A 9,332-nucleotide genomic window follows, 5' to 3' on the forward strand; every position below is an offset into this window, starting at 1 on the left:
TGCATTTTTATATTGATCTAATCAAAAAAAAAATCATGGTTTCAAACTGTTTGTTAATTTTTTCTTACAGTAAATAACCCTTCCCAGAAAAAAACAATTAAAAGAAACCCTTAGGTAAAATAGTATTTTCGCTTGACACCAGAGTCACAGCAAGCTTTACTGACTGCAGAAACTATTGTGGGTTTTAATCACTGATCTATATGACATTGTCATTATATAGATGTATATCTATAATGTCATTATATAGATCAGTGGTTTTAATCAATTTTTCCTGCTGTCTTAGTTCATAACAGAAAATGCGATGCATAACATGCATAGCATTGCATGTATTTTAGTAAAGACATAACCAGTGTTGAGGGTAACGTATTAACATGAGTTATAGTAGTTCTAGACTATTAGAATATTACGCAAACCTACAATAATGAAATAGGTAACACTTTATTTTGATGGTCCTCTTTGAACATTTTGTTGACTATGTGACGTTGCACCTATGTGTCAACTCACTCTCATTAGAGTATTAGTAGAGTGTCTTAATAGAAAATATTATAGTCAACAGAATGTGTAAAAGGGACCATCAAAAAAGTGTAACCATTAAATGTGTTAAATAATACAAATGTACTTTATGTATTTAATCTCACTTTATTACCAATGTATTTGCTGATAAGCTTTGACAATCCAATTCAACCAGCTAAAATGACTTTAGACAAACATCACATTTGTGTCTCTTTCTTTGCTGAATTAAGAGTCTTTCTTCTCCTGTGTCTTATTCTTCTGTAATCCAGAATGTCAGCACAGCTGTCAGGTTTGTTTGAGCTGCGCCCTCTACGGTACAGAATTTGCATTTCCTTCAGCATGAGGCTTATTCATTTCACTTTTGGCCTTTACATTTTCCAAAAATAGACAGTAGCACCTCACTGCAGTACATGAGATCCAGGGGGCGGAGTTGGATCCAGATATAAGGGGTGGAGATTGGTAGGTTTAGGGGTGGGTTTATGGATCAGGGGGTGGAGATGGGTAGGTTTAGGTCATAGACTGTAAAAAATGGTTTAGGTATATGTAAGGTGGGAGGAGTTGGATCTGGATCCAACTCCTCCTCCTGGATTTCGTGTTCTGCACTTGTTTTGTTGTTATTTAAAAACAAGTAGGCTCAGGTGAGAAAAAAGTAGTACAAAAGTAACTTAACGCATTACTTTCGATAAAAGTAACTAAGTAACGCAATTAGTTACTTTTTTAGGGAGTAACACAATATTGTAATGCATAACTTTTAAAAGTAACACTGGACATAGCACTACAACCATTAAGGTCTTTTTGTAGTTTTCTTTATTTATAGTAAGTCAACTAAATGAAACACTGACGTTTTAGTTTTTTAAGTGAAAATTCTACTTTCACATTATAGCTAATATAGTTTTATGTTGGAATTATGTTGTAAAAAGCCAAATTAATATTATATTAACCTAAATATGAGAGACATTTTTTTTAAAAGAAGGTAAAAAATGGTTAAGATATGGATTTTTTTACAGGATGTTTTCATTCTGTGAAATCTGAAACACTATCTATAGGTAAATGGCATGTTCCCAGTGTGATGACATAGGGGCTGTTTACACCTGGCCACTTCATGCGTTTTCTCAGATCGGATAGCTATCTGATTTATCAAAACGATTCCATTTACACCTGGTCACATAAATGTGTTTTTGCGAAACGGATTTAAATCCGATCTTCAATTCCCGCGCTATATGCAGATTTAATGGAGTGCACGTCACCGAAAGCAACAGATGTGAGCTGCATTTTATTGATCATCAGCTAAAATTTCAAAATCAAAGACAGCAATAAGAGAGAGCAGTAACAGCCCTGGTAAGATCATTTCGTTTCTTTACTTTTAACTTTCACTTTGATTTGCGATAGTTTGCACGTTGGCTTAATATACACCAACAAGAGCAACACTCCACATCAGATCACCCAACGCACTTAAACAAAGAACTAATACTAATAAAAAAAAAAATGAAATGATTATAGGTTAAGGTAAATTGCATTTTTATTAACAAGCAAAGGTAAATACATGCAATGATGTCAGCACAAATAATAAATATTGCATGTATAGGCCTATGTCTCTCTATGCATGGCCTGTTTGTATCACCTAGCTGTTTTCAGTTATTAATGTTAATTAAAATTAAAACAAAAAAGGCACTCATATTCTGATAAAAACTGGATAAAAAAAAATATAAATTTCATTCATATTTTTAAACTGGAAAAAAAAACTGGATAAAAAGGAACATATTGCAAGTGCCTGTAAAGCTTATGATATGTGGATAAACTGTGCATAATCAATTTTAATTACTCCTAAACCAAGCTCTTAAAAAAAAAAAAAAAAAACCTCCAGGGCCTTAAGAGCAGTGACCCAACCCAGAGAGGGTGCACTCTAGCTGGGCAAGTGACCTGCAATTTCGCGGGGATGGAGCTCAAGCAAAGTCAAAAATGTTGCAGTAGTCTTAATGCTCCAGGGCCCCTGAAAACTCAACTAAAACCCATAAACAATATATCATTCTTTTCAGCTAGATTAGACGATTACAAAGAGCTAGACAAACGACGGAAAAGGCGGGTTTCCACAGAGATATTTCGCCGTGGGTTTAGGGGTAGCACATGTCATGTCTCCACATGGGATGCCCTGTTAGCCTGGTCTCAACTAGTTTATTGTTTACTTTAAAATAGTGCATAGGCTACCACCTAACTGCACGTCCTTTTTAAACTGTCTCCTAATGGCTGACACACATAACACATGCAGGTAAGGGTCTAAGTACTAGCTTTGCTATTGCCTGATACATGATGATAATAATCTGTACAGTATTATGATCTGATCCGAAGCGAGATTCAAAATGTCACGTGACTATGGCCAAACGAAGCCTCGAAATGTTTCACTAAGTGTTTCATCAGGTGTGGTCCGCCGAATCAGCGTTTGACTGACAGGGTCGGGAACAGACCACACAATCGCGCATCTGTATAAAAGTGAAATCATCGCATATGACCTCGTGGGTTTTTGTGAGAGGAGTTTGATTTTGAGATAGCGGATTTTTGGTGATATAGTGACATAGTGCGATTTGATTAGTTATAGGCTATTTAGGCTTACATTTAAATTTACACAACACATTGACTGATAGGCTAGACACAGACAGAGTATACATATAGTGACAAATTAATAGATACATAGATATAAATATATATAGACAGCTAGATTAATAGATAGATTATATACATAGATAGATTATAGATAGATAGATAGATAGATAGATAGATAGATAGATAGATAGATAGATAGATAGATAGATACAGATACATAGATTATATCTAGATACATATCTAGGTACATATCTAGATTCATATAGATAGATATACATAGATAGATAGATTTGGATAGATAGATAAAATGGAGGCTCCCCAGAAGAGATGCCATACATCTGTGGTGTGGGAGCATTTCCGTTTAGAAACCCCAAATAAAGTGAGATGTGTGTATTGTGATCGGCTGCTAGCCTACTGCAACAATACATCATCCAAGATGCGCCATTTGAGGAGAATTTGAAATTTGCGTATTTGCCCAGAACTCATGATCCACTAACTTACTGGAAAAAGAGAGCAGTAATCTTTCCTCATTTGTATGTCCTAGCTAAAAATATATATTTGCACGTCAGCAACAAGAGTCCCTTGTGAGAGGATTTTTTCAAAGGCTGGAGAAATTATCTGTAAAAAAAGAACTAGGCTAAGTCCTTCCACAGCAGAGAAATTAATATTTTTAAATAAAAATCTCTAAAAAAGTGAGACATTGTGGCTTGATTTCTTTTATTAATATTCATTTTGCAGGACCAAAATAACAGTATGCACAGTGAGGAGCCAACAGGTTACAAGCTTCACATATTAGAAAAATACAATAATAAAAAAACAACACATTTTTTTAATGGCTAGTCAAGGTTGTATTAGATCAACACCTGCAAGTGGCCACTAGGTGTCACCATTGAGACGGGTGTCGGATTCATTCGAACCCTCGAAACAATATGGCCCATTTGGTTCAACTGTTTCATTGCTTCACGAAGCCTCGATCTGCCCACCACTATTTAAAGGGATAGTTCACCCAAAAAATGCAAATTCTGTCATCATTTACACACCATCAAGTTGTTCCAAACCTGTATGAATTTCTTTCTTTTGCTGAACACAAAATATTTTTTTTTGAAGAATAGGGGTAACCAAACAGTTGATGTAGGAATAGTAGGAAAATTCTATGGTAGTCAATGGGGCCCAAGATATGGTAACAAACATTCCCTTTCGTGGTCACTACGAGTTACGTCGTGACGACGAATGGGGTTTCGCTTAGAAAGCCTATCACCTTCAAGAATTCGAAAACGAGCCAATGGCAATGAAATGCCTTGGGTCTGCGGAATTTGCATAGCGTAACTCCGCCCCACCTCGTGGGTATATAAGGAGGTATATCCTTGTATACTTCCTAATGAACCAAAGACTCAGAAGGTAAATTAAATTGTTTGTTCCCTGTAAATTATCTTTGACTGCATAATAATGATTTCTTAATTCAAAATATTATCGAGATTGCGCAGGTGGATGTTTTCGGGGAATTTGGCTGTTAAAAGAATAACATTTAAAGCCACTTAAATTAACAAAATGACTCGAATAAAAGTTCGTTCATTTTGATGAACGAGATCGAACGAGAGAGTCAGTAAAATGATCTGAACTTCCCCTCACTAATTGACGCATGACGACATGGGTGGGGTCATCTGCCCACAGCATATAGCTGCAGTCGTATGCGTCATTCCCTTTGTTCAGTCCAGCTCCGAGCCTCCGACTGCATGTGGCCCAGAGGTGTTGTACCTTGTTTCCCTCCTTCTGGATACAGTAGTTATATGCATAACACAACTTTCCCATTCAGTCGGTCAACTCGGTACAACACACGACTATGGGACATATATTCACGCCCCGCAAGTCACTGAACTAGACGTAAGGGACCAGCACCACCACATACCCCTTTTCCTTTTCAAGGGAGCAACGGCCCCTGGCTTAAAGCCCCTGCTGTAAGCACGGAGTGAGCCACTGTCAAAACTGTGACATCTAGTCGGTAAAACCGAAAAAAAAATGTCCTCCATAGACACCCCTCTAAACAACGGCCATGACGTTGCCATGCCTCTTGTGGAATGCGCCCGTACCCCTGCCGGCAGAACTAGCTCTCTACTTTTGTATGCAATTGATATCACCTCCACGATCCAATGCGAAAGACGCTGTTTAGACAGCGGTTTTCCACGAACTGGGTTGGGTAAACACACAAAAAGTTGGTCAGACGAACCAACTGCGTCTCCTGTCTTCCCCCGAGTCAATCATGAGGTTTGACAGAGCGGACAGCTCGAATGAGAGTGCACTTTATACCCCTGACATGATTTTTGTTGTACATATCGCGTTCAGACGCATTATATGATGCTCTTTCAGTGCTGTCCACCATTCTCTCCTTACAGATCTACCCTAGCACAGAGTCCATGTAGTGACGCATCTGTCGTCACCACTATACATGACGTAACTCTGGCTAGGGGAATTCCCTCTGTCAACAGACCCGAGATCCCCAGGGAACCAGAGCTCAAACACACACTTCTAACATCGGAGTTTCTTGTTAAACTGCCGTAAATCCAGAATTGGGCACAAGCCCCCGCTTCTTTGGGAGTAGGAAGTAACGGCTGTAAAACCCTTCCTCCATCTTCCCTTGTGGAACCACCTGCCCCTTTGCTGAGAAGAAAACAAATTTCTTCTCTTAAAACTGAGGAAACGTCTTCCGATACTGATGTCATAATTACCCCGCCGAAACAGGGCACGAAAGGAACTGCAGACGATAGCCGCACTGAATTGTGCGAAGAACCCACAGTGTTGGTGCGCATGCGTGCCACCGCTTGAGGCTGACAGTGAGGATCCCCGGCATCACCGAAGAAAGCGGCTGGCTCTGGACAGATGTTCCTCCCTAATCTGCGAGCTAGGAATTTGAATGCCCCTTCTTTCATGCGGAGAAAAATGTTCCCTTCACCGGGGGAAGGCCCTTCTTTCCCGACCCTGCCTGCTGTATAGGCTGTGTGTGCGCTCGCCCAGCCTCCCAGCGCTGGGTCTCGGTGCTGTTGCTGCAGCCAGCCAGCCAGCACTGAACCCCTCAGAGATTCAGGGAGATCGGTGCGGTTCCAATCTCGTTCAGGCAAGTTTGCCAAAGTCAACCATAGATGGCGCTGAGCCAACACTGTACTTGTCATTGCATGAAGGTAAAGATACCTAAAGATACCAACGCGCAATGTGTTGCACACAGTATGTAATTAGCCATGGATCGTACTTTCCCCATGAGCTCGTCACACGATCTTCCCCCAACACGGCCTCGCTCAGCTTGCCCAAACAAATGGCCTGATAAGTCTACAGCAAGGACATATTGCTCAAAGCTCTAGCTGTGCAAGCCAAATAGAGGAGACAAATAGAACCCGCTGAAGCACAAGCTTTTCTGAATCGGGGAAGGGGCAGGCCACTCCTCCGACAACTTTGCTGCCGCTCTCCGATATAGCTCAATGAAGGGATCCTCCATCATCTCACTTCCACCTGTCGCCTCGGAGGGTGAGGGGGAAGCCGTGATCTGCCCCACCTGAAAATTGTCGTTGGAGAATTCCTCACCTGCCTCAAGCGAATATTTCTCCCAACACTCAAAATCAGAGGAACATTGTTGAAATCACCCACAACCTCCTCGGCTTCCATACGATCGCCCCAAATCCCTGAGGCTTCCTCAAAATGGCTAGAGCCACATCCGGAACAGCACCTGAAGACAGAAGTGTACCGTGCCTGTCCACTGCACAATCGAGCACCCGCTCAACAAACGCTACACACTGCTCGAGTGTCGAGCAACGAAGCTGTCGGCAATGTATGCTCCGGGGTTAGAGAGAGCCAGCTTGGTGTGGACAATCCCCAAACACACTGGGCAGCGCCCGTGAGTATCTTTTTCGGACAACAAGTAGGCCGTGATGGCATTCTAGCAGCATGGTGAAGAGCTGAAGAACAAAGGGAATGACGCATACGACTGCAGCTATATGCTGTGGGCAGGTGACCCCTCCCACGTCATCATGTGTCATTGGCCTTTCAGGCCTGAATAAAGGTGTCTTCAGCAGATGGCGCAAGAGCACGATATCTCATATTCATGTGTTGTACCGAGTTGATCGACTGAATGAGAACTGATGACTGGCGGGGAAACTAAGAACAAAGGAAACAGGAAACTAACTATAACAAAGTAAAAGTCCAGGAGAGTAGGCTAAAATTAAACACAGTTTGTGACAATATCTACTAAAAAACAAAGAAATAAAAATGAAATAATGAAGTAAAAAAATATATTTCAATTTATGTTCAAGGATGTTTTACATAATTTGGGAACAATAATGAATCTCACATGAATCTGACAAAATGACAATGATTTATTAATTATAGGATGTTCATTGCTCTCAGCATGACACATAAAGGGTTAAGTGTGCATTTGATGAAGCTGTTTGAGGTCACATGTCACCTGACAGTCTGTATGTGTTGACACAGGCAGCTCACACATGTGTCCTGCAGAGGGAATCATGAGCTGTTTAACACACTCCTGCTGCCTTGAGCATCTCACAACCTCACTAATCTACAGTAACTGATGTCAAATAACACTTTCTGTAACAAAGATTATCATATAGAATGCTTAACAGAGCATCATATGTTTGATGATTATATAGACCCAATGTTTGTAAGCATAATACGTGTCATCTGTTTAAAAGAAATATGAGTTGAGTGAAATGGAAAATGAAACTACTTGTTTAATCTTTTCTCTTTGCATGATTTCAATCCTATAACAATATCATTGTAATGGGAAATTGTCACAAGGCCTATATTTCAAAAAGGTTTTCAATCAAAGATCTAATCAAACAAATGCTTGATTTGTTTAGCATTGGTATAATATGTTTACCATCTTAATTTAGAATCATTTAAGTGAATTATGTCCTTTCAACTTAAATTCTAATCTCCCATTTTTATAATACAGTAGCTTTGGGTAAACAACTGAGTTTAATGAACTGTGTTCTCAGGACAAAGCTTCTTTTCCCCTCATAAATGTGAGGTTAGGGGATACTGTTACGTTTTTTTTTTGTTTTTGTTTTTTTTATATAATAATGTATTTAAATCCTGTTATTTTATAAAGATTAATAATTACAAATTCTTTCTAAAACTCCAAACTTATTAAACTTATTAAGTTTAATATTTTTGTACAATCTTGGTATTTCATGAATGATTTTGTGTTTCTTAATTATTTAATGTTTGCTGAAAAGCCTAACATAGGCTATTTTTAGCCGGTTCCCATGGTGACATCTTAGATCATTTGGCATTTAGTGTCATGAAAGGTCAGTGTGTTCAATGAAGTGTATCTTTCTTTCTGAACTGTAACTTTAAAGCTTGCATCAATACAGAAATCAACATTCAAAATATATGAGATATTCAGTGAAGTAGAAAGTCTGCCTACAAATGTTTCATTTATATATATTATAGCTTACAATGTAAAAAGTGAACATGTGCAGTTGCTTCTTTAAGGAGGTATTTCTACCTGATTCTACCTACAAATTCTAATTTTCTTGTTGTAACCTACTTCAATCAGTTTTATATAGCATAAATTGACACATCAGACACATGCGCACCTCCTCCTGATTGGCAAATTTTGCTTCAATGAGAAATTGTGATTATAGGCTTTATTTTATACAATAAGTTCAAAGTGCATCAAAGTGAACATCGCAATTGACAGCACTTTACTCTTCACCACAATGGTAACCACAACATTCAATAACAGAAACTCCTAAATGTTCAACATAACTGAACATTAAACATTAACATAAACTACCAACATCTTTCCCTTTACTGCACTGTAAAAAATTTGCTGTAGTTTTGCAGCTGTTTGCCAGTAACTTACTGTAGATTTAAATCAATGTTATTTACTGGCAACAGTTTGCTCAAAGTTAAATGAACATTAAACATTAACAAGTCTTTGTCTTTACAGAATAAAACTATAAAATAACAACCTAATGCAAAGCATTCTGGGAACCAGAAATCTTCATCAACCTTGTTCTGTTATTTTCCTTCAGATTTTGGTTCCCAGAATGCTTTGCATGAGGCTGTTATTTTAGTTTTATTCTGTAAAGATAAAGACTTGTTAATGTTTAATGTTCATTTAACTTTGAACAAACTGTTGCCAGTAAATGACATCAATTTAAATCTACAGTAAGTTACTGGCAAGTAGCTGCCAATAATACTGTAATTTCTGT

The sequence above is a fragment of the Leuciscus leuciscus genome, assembly GCF_965113295.1.
Source record: "Leuciscus leuciscus genome assembly, chromosome: 10".
Classification (NCBI taxonomy): domain Eukaryota; kingdom Metazoa; phylum Chordata; class Actinopteri; order Cypriniformes; family Leuciscidae; genus Leuciscus; species Leuciscus leuciscus.